Genomic DNA, 25,117 nt, shown 5'->3' with positions numbered 1-25,117 from the left:
TGTTATCAAATGCTTCTCTCACAGTGATCCCAAATACACACTAACTCACAGTGTGATTCTAGACAAGCACCACTGTCCCTAGCAGTTTACCAAAACTCATTCACTACAGTGCAAGTGGTAAGGGAACTGCACACAATCTACATATTTCAGGACTGCACTTTTCTGTCAAAGCCTGACTCATTTAATCAAAGCATGAATCATAACTGTCTTCTTATGCTACTAAAACTTCACAACATGACAGGTTAAAACAGTTATCTGTCAGCAAATACACAATGTTACCAAATGCTTCTCTCACAGTGGTTCCCAAATGCACAGACTTACAGTGTGATTCTAGACAACAACCACTATCCCTAGGAGTTTACCAAAACATTTTCACTACTATGGAAGTGGCAAGGGAACTGCACACAATCTACATATTTCAGGACTGCACTTTTCTGTCAAAGCCTGACTCATTTAATCAAAGCATAAGCCATAACTGTCTTTTAATGCTACTAAAACTTCACAACATGACAGGTTAAAACAGTTATCTGTCAGCAAATACACGATCTTACCAAATGCTTCTCTCACAGTGGTTCCCAAATACACACAGACTCACAGTGTGATTCTAGACAAGCACCTCTATCCCTACTAGTTTAACAAAACTCATTCACTATAGTGCAAGTGGTAAGGGAACTGCACACAATCTACATATTTCAGTACTGCACTTTAGTGTCAAAGCAAGAATCATTTTATCAATACATAACCAAAGACTGGCTTCTAATGCTACTAAAACTTGACAACATGACAGGTTTTAAAAGAGTTATTTGCTACAAAATACACAATATAACCAAATGCTTCTCTCACAGTGGTTCCCAAATGCACACAGACTCACAGTGTGATTCTAGACAACAACCACTATACCTAGGACTTTACCAAAAATTATTCACTACTGTGGAACTGATAAGGGAACTGCACACAATCTACATATTTCAGGACTGCACTTTTCTGTCAAAGCCTGACTCATTTAATAAAAGCATAAGCAAAAACTGGCTTCTAACTCTACTAAAACTTGACAACATGACAGGTTTTTAAAAAGTTATCTGTCAGAAAATACACAATGTTACCAAATGCTTCTCTCACAGTGATCCCAAATACACACTAACTCACAGTGTGATTCTAGACAAGCACTACTATCCCTAGGAGTTTACCAAAACTCATTCACTACAGTGCAAGTGGTAAGGGAACTGCACACAATCTACATATTTCAGGACTGCACTTTTGTGTCAAAGCCTGACTCCTTTAATCAAAGCATAAGCAAAAACTGCCTTCTAATGCTACTAAAACTTGACAACAAGACAGATTTTAAAACATTTATCTGTCAGCAAATACACAATGTTACCAAATGTTTCTCTCAGAGTGGTTCCCAAATGCACATATACTCACTGTGTGATTCTAGACAAACAACACTATCCCTTGCACTATACCAAAACACATTTCTTCATCTAGAAGTACTACATTTTAGTATAGAAACATACCATAACTCATTTCACAAATTCATAAACAATGACTGGTTTCTAATTCTACCAAAATATAAAAACTGCACAGTTATCTGTCTGCAAACACATGAAAAACACAAATGCTTATCACAGAATGGTTTCTACATGCACACACACTGTCAATAAGATCGTAGAGAAAAAAGAGTACTCCCTACACTTTAGCAGGAGAAAAACATTAGTCTGATTAAAATCAAAATAGTCTACATACATCCCCTCACAATTAAATAACTCATCTGTCAAGTTGTTTTGTAGATTAAGAAGTATATCATTCACTCACCATATTTTCTTTTACAGAATCTCTGCACTGTGCACCTCTCAGCAAAAACAAAGAATGGAAAAGTTTCCCTTTCATTTTCCACACATATACATGTAAACATCAAATCACAATTCTTCACACATAAACTCAAAAGCAAACACACATTTCTATTGGTTAAACATTTCAACTCTTTCCAACTGAAATATATTTCAACCCTTCCCCCAATCTGCCTTCTGCCTGTTACCATAGAAACAGGTCATGGAACACTGCACTGAGCACACAGGTCAGAATTTCAGCACACAATGTTGCTAAACAAGAGAGGAAGTGTGCTTCACTTTTCAACATATCAGCTTATCATATATAATGTTCCTTACAATCTGTTTTTGTTAACCAATAAGAATCATACCTTTAAAAAACTGAAATATACACCCTACCTTTCAGTGTACAAAGTAGTCATACAACCAATGATTTCTTGTCTTTTTAAAAAAAAAAAAAAATCCGTGGATCTGCGCATCCAACGCAGTAGGATGCGTGCACCGTGCGCGCATTTCGCCGTTTAAAAAGGTCCCCAGGGGGTCCTTCTGGGACCCCCTAAGCACCTCTAGAGGGTCAGAGTATTTCTACTCTGCCCCCTTTATATGTTTTACACACTTTTTCCCCTTGCTTCTTCAGCCTCGCTTCTACCGAGGCAGAAAATGTCCGCCAACAGTTCCTGGTTTCGAATGTAGACAGACACTCGACAGCCAATTAGCATTCAGCGCGCGATCGGGAGGGTGCGCGCTCGGTTCAGGGAGGGTGCGCTTACGGTGCGGGTAGGGTCCGCGGATCCTCCCCGGCCATAGATATTTATGTACTTTTAACTCTAATTTTCTCAGGAACTACTGAACGGATTCACACCATTTATGCAAAAGGCACGAGTCTGAACTGAGGACCACCTCTTTGCCAAATTTGGTGTCATTCCGTTCAGCGGTTCAGGCTGTAGCTGCGATAACAGATCCTATGGGAAATTGCATGGGGCAAACGCGTTTTGGGACCCCCCTTTTTTCTCGGCCCCCGCTTGATGAATCACCACAAAACTTTCAGGGTAGGAGCGGAGCGGAGCTGGCCAAAAGTTTGGAAATTTCCCGAGGATTCGTCAACCGGCGCCAGACTTATTGGGAATAGAATGTTGCAGATTTCCTATGGAAAATAGGTCCTAACTATGACTATCTACTGGCGACCGGCAGTAGATAATATATATATATATATATATATATATATATATATATATATATATATATATATATATATACATATATATATACCTGCTCCACAATATATATATATCAACCACAGTCAAAGAGCCAGTGGTAGATGTGGTTTTGAGCCCTGGGAAAGATCATTTGAAATTGGGTCTTATCATGCTCCTTATAGTAGATTAAAAGTTATTTCAGAAACATTTGGCAAACAGATTATGCTGTCGCTATTGCTAGTTCACCATTTAGAGAATTGATTCATGCATGGTCATAGCACCTCACCCAAAATTCAGCAGCAATTCCATGCCATGTCTACGTCAACTCTGTAGGGGCAACTGTCCACAGTGGTATCAATGTTTCTATAAAAAGCCTTTCATTCTTTAGGATGTTCATATATCTTTGCAGTACTGGCTAAGATGTGATTCAGGGAGCAAAATGCAGCTATGGGTCGAATTACTCCATCCCATGCCCACAACTAGAGTCTGAACAGGCATTCTTCCTAGACACAGACAGAGGAACCAGGCAAGGATGTCCCCTATCAGCAAATGTACTTGCTTTTGTAATGTAACTGTAGGGTGTGCTGACTTACAGCTTATTTCCCATGGTGGCCAGACTGACAGAGAACATGAGGTGGTGGAGCCAGCAGTTAGCGGAGTGCTGTCTGCACTTCTTACAGTGGGTTGTGGTATAAAGGTTCTTTAAACCTTATACAGATTCCTACTGAAGGCTATGAGTATACTCTTCTCAAAATTGAGAGATAAATGGAGTCTCGCTATTGATAGGGATATATATGATGATGAATACAATACAGCAATTTCATATGTGGCATCATTTTCAAGCAATAGTAGATTCAAACTAATTCAATCACATTTTCTTCACCAAGATATTTAACACCTGCCAAATGTTGTAGAATTTTCAGGCTGAATCTCCCATGATGGTGTCATCATTGGTTGATTGTGGTACAAGATGGTAAGGCTGCTATAGCCTTACCGTTAACTATGTCCAATGATAGGTGGTTATTGTGGGGTTTTTTTCACCCATATTTCAGGAAGCATGAATGTAGATTGGTAGGCATAATGTCATACCTGGCCAACCGCAGAGCAGCAAAGGGGTAGAAGACATTTCTGGCATCTCTGATTCCCCTCTCACATGCTGCCATGGGGAGATGAACAGCTGCAGACATTGCTTTCTTACAATCAGTTGTCTCCACTACTGATAAGCGTGAAGCAGTGATGACTTAGAACTAGATGGTGCCTAAAGTTGAGCAGATATCAGAAGACGTGTTCCTGTAAAGGAAATATATACATTCACTGGTTGTTTACTTGATGTTTTTGAGCTTAATACTGCTGTGTAGAGTAGTATATAACAATGGCTATGAATGCTTTGCTTGCTCTAATGGGATTTCAATGGGCTATATGCCTTGCTAATGGAAAAGGAACAGATTTACCACTGTGCACCGTGTCTTGACAGTGCTGGTCACTGTTGACAACTCTTAGTTAACATCAATGGACTAGTTTACGTTTGTTTCTTGTTTCATGTCATATACGTCTTATGATTTAGGATGTGAGAACCATTGTTCATAACAGTAAATGCACCATGGTTGCTGTTATCTGGACTGCATCTATTCTGTGTTAACTTGACTAGAACTATGCAAATATCTTGAACTATCTTTCTTATCTCTGTTTGTTATGTAGATTGTGACAGTGTAACAGTTGTCTCTCCCAGTTGGATCTGGTGATGCCCTGTATATTAGGTATTGAAAGTCAATGTTGCATGATAAAACTTGGAAATGTGATGCATGACTAATGTGTCTAAAGTAAGAAAATGTTTATAAAATCTGTCAAATATATCCTGTTCTTATTTTTTACTTACAATAAAGACATTTTCAGGGCCTGGGTAAGGCAACCTTTTGTGCACTGAAGCCAAAGCTATTCATTTTAAATATGAGCTCTTGCTACCTCTGCAGTGTCAAGAACTTACCAATGACCACTAAAAAATCCATGTAGTCTGCAAGCACCTTAGGTGCAGCATGTTCCAAGACGCTGTTCTGAGTACATGGTAGTCTCTGGTATCTATGTGTTTGCAGGGGTGTTACGTGAGCTGTTGGAATACAAGGCCTAAAGGCAAGCAGCAGGACTCTGGAATTCCTGATGGAACTTGGGCTTCTTTTTTGTTTCCCAGATGTATGCCATGACTTTCTGGAAAGGGGCATAGCAAGCCCTCTAAGCCTTATAAGCAGTTCATCATTTGAATTTATCTGCGGTAAATTTCTCAGGCTATGATTTTAGAATCTTATATTTAATTTTCATTTTTACCTTCTGGACTTAAATAAATAGGTATTGGTAAACAAATTGAAATTGTGCCGACAGATTTTACCGCTAATACCCAATATCACCAACAAATTTAAATACAGCAGACACAGCGGATCTGGACCATGTCTGCAAAGGGCAGATTAGGATGCGCTCATAAGATTCTCAGTCGTTACAAGGCATAGTCCTCTCATAGGAAATGCCGGATTCACTTAGGGCCACATGACTAAACATTGGTTGCAAAATTCTGGTAGCAATCCGACCTACCTCAGGAATATTAATGAAGTAGGTTACAAACTCTGACCCACTATGATTCACTACTATCAGTGATGGTAGCCTGCTGGAGTCAGAAGACCACCGTATCTGTGTTTGCTTTTAAAGAACTCTAAATGAAAGTGGGATGCATTTTTAAAAAAATGAATAGTAGAACAAACATCTTTTTTAAGACAAGGAAGTGGCCCATGGGACCACTTCCTACTTTCAAAAAACAATTTTGTCAACATTTGCAAAGGGAAAAGGGCACGTTAGAGACCCCTTCCCATTTGCTAATATTTTACCACTACCTTTCAGTACTCAGTGAAATATTAATGTTTTGTGACTGGATTTGGGACACAATACGAATACATCTCAATCCAAATTGCTATTTGGAAAGGACGCCCTAAACACGCCCCTTTCAAATATGGATTCGTTATGTAGCCGCAAATTGTGATTTGGCGACATGTGACTGAATGGCAATTTTTGTTTGGTACATACACAAAGCAAGCTTTGCAGTTGCAAATGGTCCAATTTTGCGAATCGGACCCTGTGCACTGAAAGAAACAATTAGTACATCTGGGGCCAGATGTACGACCCTTCCATTTTGTGAGTCACAAATTGCTTCATTTTGCGACTCTCAATTTGCGACTCGCAATATGGAATGTACTGCAGTGTCTCAGACACTGTTTGCAATTCCCAATGGGGTCGCAAACGACCTGTCTCATTAATATTCCTGAGGTAGGTCACAATATGCAACCCCATTGGGAATGGCCAGCACTTACATGTCTGTGACTGCTTTTTAAATAAGTTTTTTTTTTTAAATGTAGCCCATTTTACTCAAAGCAAAATGGGTTGCTTTTGATAAAGAAAAATGAATCATCTCTGTTTCACTTTTAAAGAGTAGGCAGTGGTCTTTGAGGCCACTGCTGCTCTTAAAAAATATTTTCTGTAGGGACCCCTTCCCATTTGCGAGTGTCTTACCACCTTTTTGAAATAGGTGGCAAACTGCGATTGTTTTGCGACCTCAATTGCGGTTGTAACACAATCGTACATAGAAGTGCAACTTGCAATTTGGAAGGGACGCCGTTGTCACACCCCTTCCTAATAGCGAGTCGCAAACCCTATTTTGCGAGTTGGTAATAGGTTACCGACGCGCAAAATAGGGCTTATACATTGCACAGACCTATTTTGCGGTCGCAAATGGGACGATTTTCCGGTTTTTGCGACCGCAAAAACCGGTCGTACATCTGGCCGCTGGTCCTTAATCTGCTGAGACTCTGAACTCCATGTGATAAATAGGTTTACATTATGACTCACATGCTTGTAAGATAAATTATAAAAGCTAGACGAGTATATAAAAAGTTCTGTAGGTCCCTATGATTCCTAGTTTGAAACATAATCCGAAAGTAGTTAAAATGAAAAAGACATACATAGCAATACGGAATTGTTCAATGCCTTTCAAAAGCTATGTTAGGAACATGTTATATTAAAAAACATCTTTGAATTCAACCTAAATCGACCTTCGCCAGAGATACCAGCAGGGATTTGAAGGGGAAATACAATATATTATTGCGAGAAAACTAATCCCAACCAAGTGGCAGGAGGCAGAAAGGCAATTCTGGCGCACGACCAAACAATACCCACAGAAGGCAATGCACCAGCAGAAAAGGGGAGCCCACATGCTGCAGAAGGACACAAAGCACAGACAAATGCACAGGCTGAACAAAGCAAAAGAATTGTTCATCTTTTAAAAGCACTTACCTTATGTATCATGATTGTTATTATACTCAATATATTACTAGTGCACGTTGATACAGAGACATTTATAAACATGTACACAAGATGGTACAAGGGCACATTGACAGATGAACACAAACATTTTTTCAGCAGAGAAAGAATAAGAGGAAGGGCGCAGGTGTAAGATAAATTGAACGAGGAAAGTGGGATTTTTAGCACTGAGTCAGAAGGAAGTAGCTGAGAGAAGAAATTAGAACAGGGTAGAAAAGGAGCAGCAAGGAAAATGTGATCATCAGGTGGGACAGAATTAATTTCAGGGAAAGAAGAGGGCTGTTAGTGAGGGTTGAAGAGCAGATGAGATAGTAAGAGGTGAATATTAGGTTGTGCCTTTTTATGAATCAAGAAGAGGTTCATATTGGAGATTTTTCATTTATTTAAGAGTTTTATAAACTGCCATTTTACTATGACAGTGCACACTGCTTAATTTGTAAAAAATCTAAGTTCCAGGTCCCTCTTCAGGAGGCCATTGGAACTTGCATCACCCATTGCCCCTGCCAGCTCTGCCAATGACAGTAAAAGAGACTTACTAACCATCACACTCTACAACTGTGACAATTCAGATTATTCCAGGCCCCTAAAGCTATAAGATTAATTTGGGTGGCAGGCAGTGCTTAATTTGAGCCGGAGCTTTCTAGCACTTAATTGGTTTCCGGTGCTGGCACCGGCACCTAATTGGCAATACCACACTTAGGGCAGTCTGCCACAAGGTGGCGCTGCTCATGTAATTTAGAGATGAGCAGTATAACAGTTGTTTAGGAAAACAATATACATAAAAAAATTACTAATACCTAACTCCCCAGCCATTCCTTTAGCTTTGGGGACCTGGTATAATCTGAACAGCTGCATTTACATGCAAGAGAGATGGTTAGCAGTTGTTTGGGAGTGATGACAGGAGCGATAGATGGTGCAAGCTGCAGTGGCCTTCTGGTCAGAGCCCTGGCACTTAATATTTTACAAATTAAGCACTGGTGGCAGGTATTAGTATTCTTAATGTAAATTGAATTAATAAACAACTGTTGGTGTGTTCATATCTATTTTAGACAATCAGCGCCCCAATGTGGCAGACTGTCATAAGTGCCGGTGTTGACAATTAAGTGCATGTGCCGAACACCAACACCAGTGGCTCAAAATAAGCACAGACAGTGCATAATATATTTGCTTTACGCTAGACTATTTAGCGTAAATATAGATTTCTAGGTGCAATGTATTAAAGTATATTCGACATTTGCTGTTGCAATTTGCAATTGTTGCTTCCAAGAGTTTTTTTTATCTAAATCAAGGCATCACTCCCTACAGTTTGAGTATATTAGCCAAGACAATAAAAGATAGAGTTCAGATATGTGGGCCTTCTGTGATGCAAGGCCTTACATGTCATCACTGTAAAAATCTAAGACTTGGCGCTAGATCTACCCAGAGCAAGCGAAGGGTTTGCGCTGGATCTACCCAGAGCAAGCGAAGGGTTTTATGACTGTCTCTGTTTCTTGTTTTGAAATCTTCACGCATTGATGGCCCGTGTATGACTGATTTTCAATCTGACAACTGCGTAAGAGTATTTCTACTACCATTTAAGAGGACATTACAGTAATCTAGATTTACAGACAAAATCTAAAAATATGCCACAAAGTGTCTCTACTTTGGGGCCGATTCCGATCCTGTATTTTTTTTTGCCATACGACTCGTATCCGTAATTTTTCCTGTACGAATCGTACAAGTCCCGTCCCACCCGTGAAGTACGATTCGTATGGGAAAAATACATACAGATCGGCCCGATCCATACGAATTTGATCGGGAAAAGTTGTACGAGACGGACCCGGACACTTTTCCGTACGAAGCCGAAAAATACAGTCCAACCGTACAAGTACGATCCGGACTGGCTTACCGATTTAGGATTCGTACGGAAAACGTCCCATACACTGGGAATGACTTTACCCACTACAAAGCAAACTTTGTATGACTCGTATCCCAGGAAAAGTAGTTCCTGGGGTGCGAGTCGTACAGGGGTACGAGTCGTACAGGCCCCCCATGCATATGTACGCACCTCACAACAACATCGCGTATGTACGCACCTTACTACAACATCATCGCGTATGTACGGTGCGTACCCCAACATCGAGTATTTACGCACCCCACAACAACATCATCGCGTATGTACGGTGCGTACCCCAACATCGCGTATGTACGCACCTTACAACAACATCATCGCGTATGTACGGTGCGTACCCCAACATCGCGTATGTACACACCCCACAACAACATCATCGCGTATGTACGGTGCATACCCCAACATCGCGTATGTACACACCTTACAACAACATCATCGCGTATGTATGGTGCGTACCCCAACATCGCGTATGTACGCACCTCACAACAACATCATCGCGTATGTACACACCTTACAACAAAATCATCGCGTATGTACGGTGCGTACCCCAATAACGCGTATGTACGCACCTCACAACAACATTGCGTATGTACGCACCGTACATAGGCAATGTAAAACAGCACAAGGAGGGTCTATTCGACTCGCACAACACCGCAAAACACGTCTACAGTGCACAAAACATGGAAATTACTGACCTGGCCACATCCAAACAGGCAAACAGCGGGCCAAACTCACAACCACCCCTTATAACACATCCACCAAAAATTCAAACTGAGGCTCACCCACAAATGGACCAATAAAAAGGGCCCACACACACACACCATGAGCCTTTGCAACAGACTCACTGCAACTAGAGAGCACACACCAACAACTGCACCCATCCACCTTAACATATTACACCTTCACACAACCTCCTTCACACATACCCCCGCTTCACATTCAGACACACAACTTCACATTCAGACCCACACACCCACAACCATCCACACCCTCACCCCACACCATGCCCACAGACAAGAATCCAAAGTTCACAAAGGAGGAGCTGGAGATCCTTGTCAATGAAGTCATCAGAGTCGAGCCACAGCTGTTTGGAACATTGGTCAGACAGACCAGCATAGCTGAAAAATTACGCCTGTGGCAGAGGATCGTCGATAGGGTGAATGCTGTTGCACCCATCAGAAGGACCAGGACTGAATGCCAAGCCAGGTGGTACGATCTGCGGAGGGCAGTCAAGTGAAAAATTAATGATGACTACGCCCAGAGCAAAATCACCGAAGGTGGTGGGCCCCGCAGACCAGTACATTTCCATCCCTGGGAGGAGAAGGTGATGGAGTACATGGACTTCAAGGAGTTCCAGAGCCGGGTAGTACACAAACAACTTATGTAACATGGGGGTAATGGCATCCACACCCCAACTACACAAAATGCACGCAACTACCTCCAAACACTCACTGGCCAGAACCACCTAATGCCCCACGAGAAATCTTTAAAATCTTTAAATCCTTGATCACCCCTCCACTCACTGCAGCTAGTCCCTCTGACTTACAAGGGCACTGTAATGATATAGCAGAGTTCTTTCATGATAAAGTTATGGCAATTTACTCAGCCTTTCCATGAGTGGACAATTCCTCCTATGATCCTCAGATGGAAGAAAAAAGAGGCCCTTTAGATCGGAGTTTGGAACCTTTTCCACCCCTGGACTCCGTTAAAGCCGTCTCCCTACTCAACAAACTCAAATCAGGCTCCCCTAAAGATCAGGCACCCCCCACGGTGTTGTGTAAGGTTGCCCGAGAAGTAGCCCCCGTCATCGCAACACTTATTAATTCCTCACTGGTAGCCGGTAGGGTCCCCTCATCATGGAAGCAAGCGATGGTTAAAGCCCTGCTGAAAAAGCCAGGATCAGACCCAGAAGTGATGGCCAATTATCGGCCAATCTCCCTGCTCCCGGGAATAGCTAAAATAGCGGAGAAATATGTCAACACTATTCTCTCCTCCTATTTGGAGGAGCACGATTGCTTGCACCTGACACAGACCGGTTTTAGAACACTTCAGGGCACTGAAATGGCCCTGATCGCAGTGGTGGAGGAGGCAAGAAAAATCATGGACTCAGGAGGATCAGCTGCAATAATCCTCCTTGACCACAGTGCGGCTTTTGATACTGTTAACCATCAAATCCTTATCTCTAGATGTTATGAGATGGGGGTGACAGGAACCGCACTGAAGTGGATATTCTCCTTTTTGGAAGGCCGTACATTCCAGGTCTTTGAGGACGATGTGACTTCCAAGATTGTGCCTTTGAAGAGTGGAGTGCCTCAGGGTTCCTCACTAAGCCCCACTCTTTTTATTATTTATATGAGCCCATTAGCATAAATAGTGGAGGTGTTTGGCATACAAATTGTCAGATATGCCGATGACACCCAGTTGATAGTCTCCCTTAAAGATCCAGGATAGCCTGGAAGTAATCTTTCCAGATGTCTGGAAGAAATTTCAGTTTGGATGGAACAATCTTGTCTTCAGTTAAATGGAGCAAAAACTGACCTCATGCTGCTGGGTAGGCCCCTGCCTCCAGGCCTGCTTCTTGCGTGGCCAAGTTGTATGGGAAACGCTCCTACTCCTAAAAACCACATCAAGAGCCTAGGAGTTTGGCTGGATGCCAAACTTGATATGAAGGTCCAGGCTAAGAAGGTAGCTGGTTGCTGTTTTGGAACACTCAAAACAGCTCGGAAAATTCTGCCCCTTCTTCCGTTCAAGGCAAAAAAGCTGCTTCTCCAGGCATTAATTCTGTTGCGTCTGGATTATGCTAATGCCCTCTATTTGGGAGTTCCTCAATCAACATTAAGCATACTCCAGAAAGTCCAGAACTGTGCAGCAAGAATTCCCCTGCAAATTCCACGGAGAGAGTCAGCGAGAGGAGCAATCAAACAGCTGCATTGGCTTCCTATTGCAGAGAGGATCAAATTCAAGGCCCTCTGTGTTACTCATAAGATCATGGCCGCCAAGGGCCCACCAATCCTTCGGAGGATTGTCTCTCCATACTGTCCCAGAAGATCCCATCGTCCGTGAATAAACGCCTGGCCACGGTTCCTAGAATTTTCAGGTCCAGAAGTGGAGGCCGTTGTTTCTCCCATGTAGCCTCCAGAGCTTGGAACGCCCTCCCAGAATTCATTCGTCTGGAGGAGGATTATCTTCCCTTTCGGAGACTCTTGAAGACGTATTTATTCCCAACTGATTAATCAGTATTCTCTTCTGTTGATTTGGTTCTTAGCGCTGGGAGGCCTATGGGTAGCCATGCGCTTTATAAATGTCTTTTTCATTTGATTTCATTTCATAGTCAAAAACAACGCTAATGCCACTAACATGTGTATATTCCCCATTGAGAAAGCAAGGCCATGCTATGTCCCATGCTACACGAAGCACTAACCCAAGAATGGATGTCCGGTATGCTGGGAGGGTGGGTGTCACTAAACGCATTGTTGAACTCCAAATCAGACACAATTCCCTCATCCCATATGGCCCAGGTACATACCCATGCACCATGCTCAATGCACAGGGACTGGGAAAGTACTGACAAGATAGCTGACACTGGGCCCTGGTGTAGGCAGGCCAAGGCCCTCCTGTGACCAGTGCAAACATAAACACCAAGACAACAAGCTCAGATGTCTAGGACAGGAACTCACACTCACTGTCATGGCAGCATGCTCCATGGGGGGACAGCTACATCACCTGGGAGCCCCAGTGCAAAATCACACTACACCCACCAGCAGGCCCTGTCACACACACCCCTTAGACAAGCAGACACCCCCGGGACAGGCAATGGATTTACCCACTGTCACAATGGACATGTAACACAACAAGACCAATACATAGCCGAAGAAGCATCCAAGCCAAAAATCAACAAGTCAAAAACTCAGGAACACATATCAATCTGTCCCCCGCAACAAACCCATCTACAAGTGAACATTGAGGAGAATGCTAGGCACATACAACTACCTGGAGGAACAGTGCCAACTAGAATGTGTATGAAACATGGATGTTGCATGAAACAGCATTAACATTGACTGTCTCTCACACACAGGGCAACATGAGAAATCTCCCCCCAACAATGGGGGTGGAGAATCACAGTCCCAGGCTCGGATCGCAGACAACATGGGCAACCCTCCCTGTGCCACCAGGCGAAGACCACCACCAGCCACAGGGAGGGAGAAGGAGGAGGATTTGTCCGACGGAGCGTCCCAAGCATCGTCAAGGCCTGCATCTGAGGGTCCCCTGAGGAAGGTGGGTCGTCCACGGAAAAGACCGTGAGAGGCAGCGGGCCATCCACATCTTCCAGGTCACCTGGCCTGGCACCTGGCCTTCATGTGCAACAGCATCATCTCATTGACTGACATTTTCTGCCACATGGCCTTGCGGGTCAAAGTCTGACCAATGATGCCAAACACTCTGATCTGGACTCTGCTGCTTTCAAATGCCAAGGATCCCATCTCCCCCTGGGAACTTTGGATTCTATGGTCCCTGTATTGCACCTTTTTCTTGCACACATCACAGCCCAGACCTATGATAAAAAAATAATAATAATTTGATGTTCCAGTCATTTCGCATGAGTCCACAACATAAGTGTGGGGATATGTCAAAGTATGCCTGAGTGTGGAACTAACTCCAGCCATCCATACACTGGGATCTGAGTCCGGTCGAGGACACACATGGGTCACAATGTATCATCAAATACAGACATGGAGCCCAATACTCACCCGTGATGGCCTCAAGCTGCTGAGGGGGGGCTTGCAATACTGCTCGGACAGACCAATTTAGAAGAGTATCATGAAGGCGTAGAGGTCATGGGTCATGTTGAGGGGCCTGGGGAGGGAGTCCCAGGTCTGTTTGGCAAGGTGGGAGAACTATCACCTGCATGCAGTTGTACTGTGGATGTGATGAATGGTGGCCAGGGCAAGGTTGGCTGCACCGAGTTGGGCCAATGGGGTGTTGGATGACAGATGTCCTAGGTCGGTTTTGGGTCTGGGGTTGTGGACTGCCTCCTGAGTGTGGGTGAGGAGTCTGAAGGTGATCCTGCAGCAGACAGTGAGCCATTGTAGCTATCTCAGGTGGACGGTGATGTGGCTGGGGCGGGGGATGTTGAAGATGAGGTGTGTGGATGCACCCTGAATGTGGAGAAGTTCTCCTGCAGTTTTGCTGTTGTCCCTCTGTACAGGGCGGTGCTGTAGTTGACCCGGCTGTTGTCGTGGACCTGGGGGATGGTCTGTCTTGCCTTGGAGTGGATCTATCTGCGGATCATTTGCAACATGCGAAGGGTGTTGCAGCATGAGGTACAGATGGTGTTGAGTTGCATGGTAATTGTGAGCGATGAGTCCATGATGAACACCAGCTTGCGTGCGTGGCCACTGGGTGCTGGTGCGGTGCCCAGGCTGGTGGGACACAAGGAGTTGACCCAGCCGTAAGGGGACAATCCTCACATGATGACCTCAGTCCTGTCCAAGTCCAGCCTCAGGTGGCTGATAGTCAGCCATTCGTCAACGGATCTCATGCCTTCTTGAAGGTTGGATCTGCCAATGGCTGGGTCTTTGGTGAGGGTGAGGAGCAGCTGGGTGTCAATGGCATACGAGATGATGATGAGGACGTGTGCGCATGTGATGGTGGAGAGGGGGGTCCTGGAGACATTGAAGATCGTCACGCTGAGAGATGAGCCCTGGGGCATGGGCCAGATGAACCCAGTGTACCACATGTTGAAGGGTGGAGGCCGACTCCCTGGGCCTTGCTGGTGAGCTACTTGTTGATTTAATCCTGGGCCCTCCTCTGGATACCAGTGTTGGAGATGTGTGAGCTGACAGTGTGGTAGCACATGGTGTAGAATGCCATTGAGAGGTCAAGGTGGGTGGTCTCACCATTGTTGAGCAGGGCAAAGTTGTCGTTGGTGGTGGCAATTATGACGGTTGCAGTGGTGTGATTACTGTGGAAGATGGTCTGGTGCCGGTTGCCTGGAGTTGTTTGCATGGAGGAAGTTTGTCAGTTGCTCGTTGAGTGTCTTCCTGATGACATTTGCTGGGTAGGGAAGCATGATGATGTTCCAGGAGTTCCGGCGGTACTGCCGTCCATTGTTTAAGAAGGGCCTGGGTCTCTGCATACCTCCAGCTCCCATGGAATGTTGCAAACTCAAAGGAAACATTCATGACGTGCTGGATGTGGGCTTCAAGGATGGGGAATGATGTGGTTGAGATGTTGTGTGGGAAGGGGCCTGATGTAGAGCTAGAGTGGATGGTGCACATGAGCCAGGTGGTGTATTTGCTGCTGATGGGAGTCCAGAACCTGAGGGGCGTTTGTCCCGCGGATAATAGTGCTGTCTGCCTCTGTGTGCCAAGGCTGTCGTGTATGTCCATGAGCTTGCAGTGGTAGAAATTTGCAAGGAATTTGATCTGCTTTGCAAGGGTGGGGTGTCTTTTGGATGGAGAGCTGCTGTCAGTCCACTCATAATGCTGATGAGCTCCTTTATGTTGTGTGTTGTGGTGCCTCGGCCCTATCTGAAGGATCTCCACTTGTCCTTGCTGATGATATGGTGATGGCTGTGTGTGGCGTTTTCCAGGGCTGTAAGGTAACTGATGGTTGTTTGTGTTGCAAGGTTTGCACAAGAGTCTGGCTAGATCTGTATGAGTCCAGTAGGTCTGCGTTGTCCCAGGTGGCTTAACTGTTGTTGTGCTTCACAGGAAAGTCTGTCAATGTGGCAAGATTGTTGGATCAGTTGCTGATCCAGTGTGTGAGGTTGCAGGGTGTGGCGGGGGTGTTGGTTCGAGTGTCCCACACAGCTTGTCTGTGGTGGCTTACATCAAGCATCTTTGGGGGATCGGTAGTGGGGTGTGGGGCAGTGTGTTGCTTGTCGGAGACGTGGATGCAAATGTTGATGGACCAATGATGGATGGTGGTGTGGTTCTCCTTCAGCAAGAAGTTACTGGCCCCCAGCCACATGTAGCCTGTGGAGGTAAGGGCGTGCGTGCAGATGTACGTGTTGCTGGCTTTGGGAATTTGTGGATGTAGGCCTGGAGATCTGTAGATGAGAGTTACTCTGAGGGTTGTCAGGGGGTTGGTGCGAAACTGGATTTGTGACTCTGAGGGTGTACCTGTGAATAAATTACAAGTCATCCGCCGGGATTGTTGGGGCCGTCCCTGCGGGTGATCTTGTATCCGTCAGAGATGGCAATGAAGAAGTTGTGTGCTGAGGATGCTTTTATCCAGGTTACTGTCATGAAGGTAATGTGTGGCGCTGTTGTGCTGAGGAGGTAACAGAGTCCAAGGGCGTGCTGGTGGATGGAGCGGGTGTGGAGTAGGAGGCACATGACCTGGTTGTTCTGACACGGTCTGGTAGGTGGGGCAGCGCTGTGTAGGCATTTGGAGTTGCACACTCAGCATGCAAAGGTGCCGTGTGTGCGCTTAGGGGTTGCCTGATAGCATGCGGTTGCTTGTCTAGTGGACATTGCTTTGAGGGATGGCTGCAGCATGAGCCTGTTGTGTGACGTGGGTCATGCAAGGACCAGAGGGTCGTGCACTGTGCATGTTGCAGGCGCAGACAGTCCTGCCTTTGGCACGGCGTTGGTGCAACAGTGGCACAGACAAGCTGCTGGCTGCATTAGGAATGGGTGGAGGGGGGAAGGGAGGAGCATTTTGGAGGCGTGTGGGTTGCAGAATCAGGGCACTCGGTGGGGCGGTGCCGCAGGTGAGGCAGCAGCAGGCAGAAGGGGTGAAAAACTAGGCAAAAAGTAGCACACAAAGACCAGGGGGTCAGAAAGACACAGTGCAACAGGTGTCTGTAAAGGAAGGAGTGTCAGGTTACTCATGGGTCACTTCGAGAAAATGGATGAAGAATCAACAAAAATGACGGCCACAGGATCAGGCAACAAAATGCGGAGCTGCGCACAGGAGACACACCGTCAGCAGGTGTTGACGTCCCGTTGTGGGGAGCAACCTGCACAAAAACATACACAACCAGGTACTTCATGCACAATAGAGATTAATAGGCATGAAGAAATGCATGCATGTTGCCGAAGTACACATACACTCATATGCTCAATCTTTGACAATTGCAGTGACAGAGATGAGGCACTTTGGATTGTGCTGAACACCTTTATTGCACAAACTCACACAAAGGGAAATGCATCCATACGAACAGACTCACAGGTCAGTTGACAGAACATGCGGGACATACGCTGGACCCCCCCTTCACAACACGGATGTTGTAAATCCCAATGAACTGGCACACAAGTTAAGGGGATGAGCCAGACACATCCTGCTGCACACGGAGAGGCTGCAAATCACCATAGAGCCTGTTGTTGTGATGTCCCACACTATGTCCACCCGTAGTATCAACAATGTTTCAGAGGCAAGTTTTACGCACATTGATGCCTTCATCAGACTCCACACTCCACTACAGATGACTGTCAAGAAGGGTGACTAACATGTCATGGGAGTGATGCTACATGTTATATGCTCCATGATAAGAAGACATGTATGCATGGTACCACAACATGCACAGAAGCAGTCCCCACACATTCCCAACCCGTACCACCACCAAAAAGCCTTGCACACATGGTCAGTTATGAAACATGAACAATGTTGGACACATGCAAATTCCAAAGAAAGTCTCTCCGCAAAACTGTGTGGCATGACATCATCACTCGAGTGACACATCAGTACACACATCAAAGTCACTTTGCATTCAGTCAGCTGGACACACACATTGCAACACATGCCACTCAATGCTACAAGCTTGCACACTCATACCCAGTGACTCACCATTATGAGAAGAAGTTGAGTATGAGCTGACTCCTGATATCATCCTCCTCCTCCTCATCACTTGCCTCGTGACCAAGCCCTGGATCCTCCACGGGTGGGTGTTGCTGCTCATCAGGATCAAGGATGAGTGGCAATGCCTTCTCAACGGCCATGTTGTGCAGCATGCAGCACACAATGAATATTTTGCAGACCTTCTCCGGTGCATATGGGAGGGACCCGCCTGTCTTGTCAAGGCCCCGGAATCGGCTCTTCAGGAGGCCAAACGTCCTCTCAATCACTCGCCTGGTCTGCCCGTGTGCATTGTTGTACCTGTGATCTGCAGCTGTTCTTGGGTTGCGGAGAGGTGTCATTAGCCATGGCATGTTGGGATATCTAGAGTCCCCTACATGGAAACATCATGTAAATAAGTGGGTCAGGAGATGCTGTAAGAGCCGAAGATACCGCAACACACAGGACCAACAGAGTATGCCCACCAACAAGACATGCTCGTTCGTTGTGCAGCTGCAGCATCATTTGTGGCACCCTGCTACGCCTCATGATGTAGGCATTGTGTGCTGATCCTGGAAAACGTGCACAGACATGGAAAATCGGCATGTTAGCAAGACACACCACAAGGGCATTTATTGAGTGGTAATGTTTACGGTTGCGATAGGCTTGCTTCTGTGCCTGTGGTGGTACCAAAGCCACATGTGTCCCATCAATGGACCCAATGACATGGGGCATCCCTCCCAGGGCATAGAACTCACCCTTCACATCTGTCAACTCCTCAGGAGTAGGAAATTCGATGAATTCATCAAGGTGCTCCAACATGGCTGCCAAAACATCACGCAGGACACGGCTGAACATTGTCTGTGACATCCCACCAACATCAGCTATGGTCAATTGAAACGTACCTGTGGCAAAAAAATGGAGGGCTACCATCACCTTGATCTTTGGGGTCAGCGCAGTAGGATACCTGTGTCGCGGTTGGAGGTGTGGTGGCAGCTTGTCGGTCAAGTCCTCAATCAACTGTTGAGTGAATCTGTAACGTCGGATGCAGGCACGTTCCCTCATGGCAGCCAAGTCTGGCATTGTTCTTGGGACAGGCGGTGCCCTGCAAGACATTGGTAGGAATAATGAAGATTGATAGTCTGCCAACATCATTGTCAATGAACATAGCACATGCTAAACTGCTACTAAACAGCAGGTAACTATGGAGTTTGGTGTGTGCAATACATCCAGGACACATATGCCAGCTTGCGTGCACTCCTATGAAAAGCCAGATACACCTGTTGATTGTCAAGTCTACATGACATGCCCTGAAATGAGCTGGGGGCAAGTCTGAGTGAACAGCCAGTGATATTACCGGAGTGACACACATCCACATAGCAGTATTGGAAGGATGTCATCTCATCCAGACAGTTGACTGCAAGGCACACGCACAAGTCACTTGGAATGTCATATATACATATGAAACACATTACGATGAAGGGGTACACGTGACAACAAATAAACACAGCCATTGAGACGACGCAGACATGTATGCCTGGGAAAATATGATGTCCAATGCACACAGACCCTACAGCCGTGGGAATCCACATGTAGCATGGTGTGCGTAGATGTGTGCCATGCCCATCTCCACACAGACCCATGTTGGATTCACCAACAGCAGATGCAGTTGACGGAACACTAACAGCAAGCTCATGGGAACACATGACACACACCTGACATAGTCACATAGGGGCACGATGATCGTGACATGTCAGTTGATAGAGTGTCCCTGTCCCTGGCATCAGGAGACAGGTGCGGGTGGTGATGACTGTGCCATCCCACTGCTGCTGTGCATGACCCAGTTGGACTACAGACACACATGTGGCAAGTGTCAAGGGGATGTGTGCCACATAGTGCCCCATCACACATGACATGTGTACACAGGTCATCACACATCAATTGTGCAACTAGATGAGTGGACCTGTGCAATATCACTGACTGACACACCTAGGGCCTGCACATGAAAGTATGCAATGACAAGTACTTGATGGACATCCTTGTGCGACTCGTAGCCCTTCATTCCTGCCGTGTGTACGCCTGGTATCACTGTTTTACTGGTGCCGTATGGGTACGTGTGAAATGCGGTATACAACCTTTACAACGCAACTTTTACAACGCACTACACTTACAACGCATTTTTTACAACGCAACATCCACTACAACGCATTCCATTACAACGCAGGACACTACAACGCATTTTTAAAAACTACCTTTACAAAGCATTCCATTACAACACATACTACCTTTACAACACATACCATTACAACGCATAATATTACAATAAAACCCCTACACTATCCAACACTTACCCTACTGTTGCACCCCCTGGAGTTAGAATAGTAATTTTTACCCCTATACTATCCAACACTTGCCCTACTGTTGCACCCCCTGGAGTTAGAATAGTAATTTTTACCCCTATACTATCCAACACTTACCCTACTGTTGCACCCCCTGGAGTTAGAATAGTAATTTTTACCCCTATACTATCCAACACTTGCCCTACTGTTGCACCCCCTGGAGTTAGAATAGTAATTTTTACCCCTATACTATCCAACACTTGCCCTACTGTTGCACCCCCTGGAGTTAGAATAGTAATTTTTACCCCTATACTATCCAACACTTGCCCTACTGTTGCACCCCCTGGAGTTAGACTAGTAATTTTTACCCCTATACTATCCAACACTTGCCCTACTGTTGCACCCCCTGGAGTTAGAATAGTAATTTTTACCCCTATACTATCCAACACTTGTCCTACTGTTGCACCCCGTGGAGTTAGAATAGTAATTTTTACCCCTATACTATCCAACACTTACCCTACTGTTGCACCCCCTGGAGTTAGAATAGTAATTTTTACCCCTATACTATCCAACACTTCCCCTACTGTTGCACCCCCTGGAGTTAGAATAGTAATTTTTACCCCTATACTATCCAACACTTACCCTACTGTTGCACCGCCTGGAGTAAGAATAGTAATTTTTACCCCTATACTATCCAATACTTACCTTAAATCCAATGTAATATTATGCGTTGTAATGGTATGCGTTGTAAAGGTAGTATGCGTTGTACTGGAATGCGTTGTAAAGGTAGTTTTTAAAAATGCGTTGTAGTGTCCTGCATTGTAATGGAATGCGTTGTAGTGGATTTTGCGTTGTAAAAAATGCGTTGTAAGTGCATGCGTTGTAAAAGTATGCGTTGTAACGACATACATCCGTGAAACGCACGTACACCTGCATTCATTGCGTGTGTATAGTCCGTTTCACTATTGTAGTGGTGCCGTACGGGTACGTGTGAAATGCACCTTTTCACCCGCATTTATTGCGTGTGTACGATCCGTAGCACTGTTCTACTAGTGCCGTACGGGTACGTGTGAAACGCACTGTACACCCGCATTCATTGCATGTGTACGGTCCGTATCACTATCGTAGTGGTGCCGTACGGGTACAACGCACCATACACCCGCATTCATTGCGTGTGTACGGTCTGTATCACTATTCTACTGGTGCCGTACGGGTGCATGTGAAACGCACTGTACACCCGCATTCATTGCGTGTGTACGGTCCGTATCACTATTCTACTGGTGCCGTACGGGCACGTGTGAAACGCACCGTACACCCGCATTCATTGCGTGTGTACGGTCTGTATCACTATTCTACTGGTGCCGTACGGGTGTGTGTGAAACGCACCGTACATCCGCAATCATTGCGTGTGTACGGTCCGTATCACTGTTCTACTGGTGCCGTAAGTGTGAAATGCACCGTACATGTGTGTGGATTTCAAAATTACATAGGGGACACATAGGGGACAAGTATTAGGCCCAAAATGCATGCTGGTTGTCATGGATACAGATTTTACATTTGCAATGTGTCCATCAGGTGTCCTGGAACAGTCAGTTGGCCAAATAATACAATGTTGCAAAGTGGTTGTTGACTTGACATGATGCTCAAAATTTGAACGATGCGAATGCGTGTCATTGGTGTATGTTTAAAGTCATTGGTGTATGTTTAAAGGGATTGGAGTAAACGTATGATGCGAATGAGTCTGACCAATCACTATGTACTCCTCTAAATAAATGCCCCTCAGCAAGACAGATATAAGGCAGCCAGAACCCATGAGAGGGCACTTGCCTGCACAACTTTCCAGTCGACCACACTGCTGCTGTCTCTGCTTCCTCTGGACCATGTCGCGTACTGTGGAGAGGGCCCAGCCATTCACCCTAGAGGAGAATGAGGCGTTGCTGGACGCCCTCCTCCCACAGTACTCCAAGCTGTATGGGAGACCAGGGGGGCAGGTGAGTGCTGACTCCACTACTTTTCGCTCTGCACCTGTTGTGTGACTGTCACTTCTGGCATTGTGTCCAGGTGTGACAGACATGCAATGTTGTTTAGAGTGGGTCCGGGGGGACATGCTTATGTCTCTCATGCAGAGCATGAGGTCGTTCCTGTGTGCACTCCTCACTTGCATTGTGCTTACTGTGACATTCACTGCATAGTGCATGACACATTCAGCCTGGCCAATCCTTTGTGGCTTTTTTTCCTATTGTCCTGAGGTGATTCAGTGGTCCCCCCCGGTGTGACAGGTGACTGTACCCACAGATGTGTAGGAGTTGAGTGGACCTGTGGAGAGAGTCTCTAAATGATGTGTACGACCTCATGGACATTGATGTGTGTGAATGTTCCTTGTCATGTGGGTGAGTGTCTATGTGAAGTGTTGCACCACAGCTGCATGGAGGAGGAAACAGCTCTACCCATCTGATGTGACAAGTAAGCCGTGCTGTGTGTCTGACTTGCAGAGCTAGCACGACACCTGTGACACCCCACAGGCAAGTGGCACATGTGCAGAGTGAGGGTTGTATCTGCTGTTGTCACTGACAGGCGATTGATCTGTGCCTGGGTGTGTCTGTCTAGTCTGCTGAGGGTGCATCAGTGGAGTGGGACATGTGACTGCTTGGCACGTGCTGTCCATCTGCCTGATGTTGCATGTGCTGCACAGTGTGTGCCATGATCAGTGAGTGTGTCGCACCCCTTATGCCACCTGTTGACTTTCAATGCCATGTAGTGCATTGGGGCTTGCACACAGGTCAATTTCTCATTGAGAATGATGCCATTCCTGTCAGCATCCTATGCCCTGTTCAACATATCAAAGATGTTCAAATGTGTCTCTCTGGGACATGGAGCCGTTGTAGTGATGTTGTCTCACTTTGTCATCCTGACAGGTAACTGCCTACAAGAAGATGGGGATCTGGCAGGACATTGTCAGGGCCGTGAGATCGTCGGAGATCACAGTCGGCGCCTACCACAGGTCCGAAAACGGTGGCAGGACATCCGGTGATGGACACTCCTCACCCCCACGGCGGGCGCCGACGCCTGACCTCCCACATGACCCGTGTCCTGGCGGTGGTCTTCCCTGACCTCGATAGGCAGTTACAGGAGAGATTGCAGCAGCGAGGGGGTAGGTACATGGCTGTTTGTTGTGTTATGTGTCACCAGCTTTTAGAAGTGCTCTGTAGCCTGGATACACTCCCATAGTTTATATGTGCATTGCATTTTCAGTTCCCCAATGTGACCTGGTGCTCTTTTTCATCCCTTTCCCTCCTTGACATGTGTCCCCTGGTCTGTGTGTAATCACATTTGCACATGGTCATCTAGGGTGCCAGAAAATCAAAGTGCACATTGCTTTCCGCATCATGTGGGAGGGTGGTCTGTGACATGTGTTGGTACCTTGCCTGTGCCATGACCTGTTCACTATGTTGGGGGTCCATATTTGTTGGCACTGATGATGAGTCTCAACATAGGAGTGTGAGGTTTCAACTGAACACCCTTGCAGCATGCGTGACCAATGTTGTGGCCTCAGACAATATATGCATGAGTGGGAGATATGCATAGTGCCATGACGGTTGCTCATGGTACAGTCAGCTCATTCCAGGAACACGGAGCAGTGTGCCCACTACAATCCCCTGAGACACCCTGGCCTCCTAATCATGTGTGTCATCTAACACTGTGCACATTCTCTTTGGGTTCAGCATAGGTCTGCCTCTGTGGCATTGTTCCCTGGCCTAGTTTGTATATTTCAAATGTGTGCTACATGTGTCCACTGGACAGGGATACACCATTTGGCTTGTGCATACTCACACTTGGCAGTGCCTGTGTGGCTATTCACAACAATCTGTTGATGGTTGTTTGTCACAAATATGTGTTGGCAGTCCCACGAGGTGATGTTGTGTCAATTTAGCAATTGTTGCTGCACAGTTTTTGGAACCCTGATTAAGAGGTGTCACTTCTTGATCTGTATCAATCACATTGACTCAGGTATGGGGGGTTGTGCGGAAGAGGCCTACATGGGCACCCCAGATTTCTCCTTGCCAGGTCTGACCTGTGTGTGAGAATTGGCTGTACAAAGAATCACCGTGCAGTGCCCCTGTGATGGTGGCCAGTGCTTAATGTTCGTGCTTTGCAGCCTGTGTCATTTTTTTAACAACATGAATACTACTCATAAATTATTGCCACATGTGTGTGGTTCAGATGCAACGCAGTTTGGTCTTTGTGTGCTGACATCTGTGTGGACATTCTGGCTTGCTATGAGGGTGTCTCCACAGTACAGCTATGTTTTTTTACAACCCAATTGCAGGCCCATTAGCTTATGCATTGTCCTGGGTTTGGACATGTGTGCCACTCTACATGACAGGCAGTGGGTCATATGTGTAGCCAACTGTGTCATCAGGTAACAGATGGCCATGTGACAACTGACATAATTCAAGTTGTTAGTCAAAAATGTTTGTACCTTGGCACTCACAGCACTTGTCGACTGTTCTTCATGTTTTAAATGTGGTAATTTGATGATTTGTGTTAAGAACACTAATGTGCCTGCATGAAAGTGTCTCCCAAGGAAGTGCACACCAAACGACATTTCCACTTTCATGGAACATGCTGGCACCTTTTCAAAGAAGCCAGTGTTAGAATTAAATGGTGTTGCAGATTCTCCGTATACATGTTCCCACAGTGGTCTTGATTTTGTGAAACTCCTTTGTT

This window comes from Triturus cristatus, chromosome 11 (genome assembly GCF_964204655.1).
Source record: "Triturus cristatus chromosome 11, aTriCri1.1, whole genome shotgun sequence".
In the NCBI taxonomy this organism is placed as follows: Eukaryota; Metazoa; Chordata; class Amphibia; order Caudata; family Salamandridae; genus Triturus; species Triturus cristatus.
The sequence above is the reverse complement of the archived record's forward strand: the minus strand, read 5'-3'. Positions refer to the sequence as shown.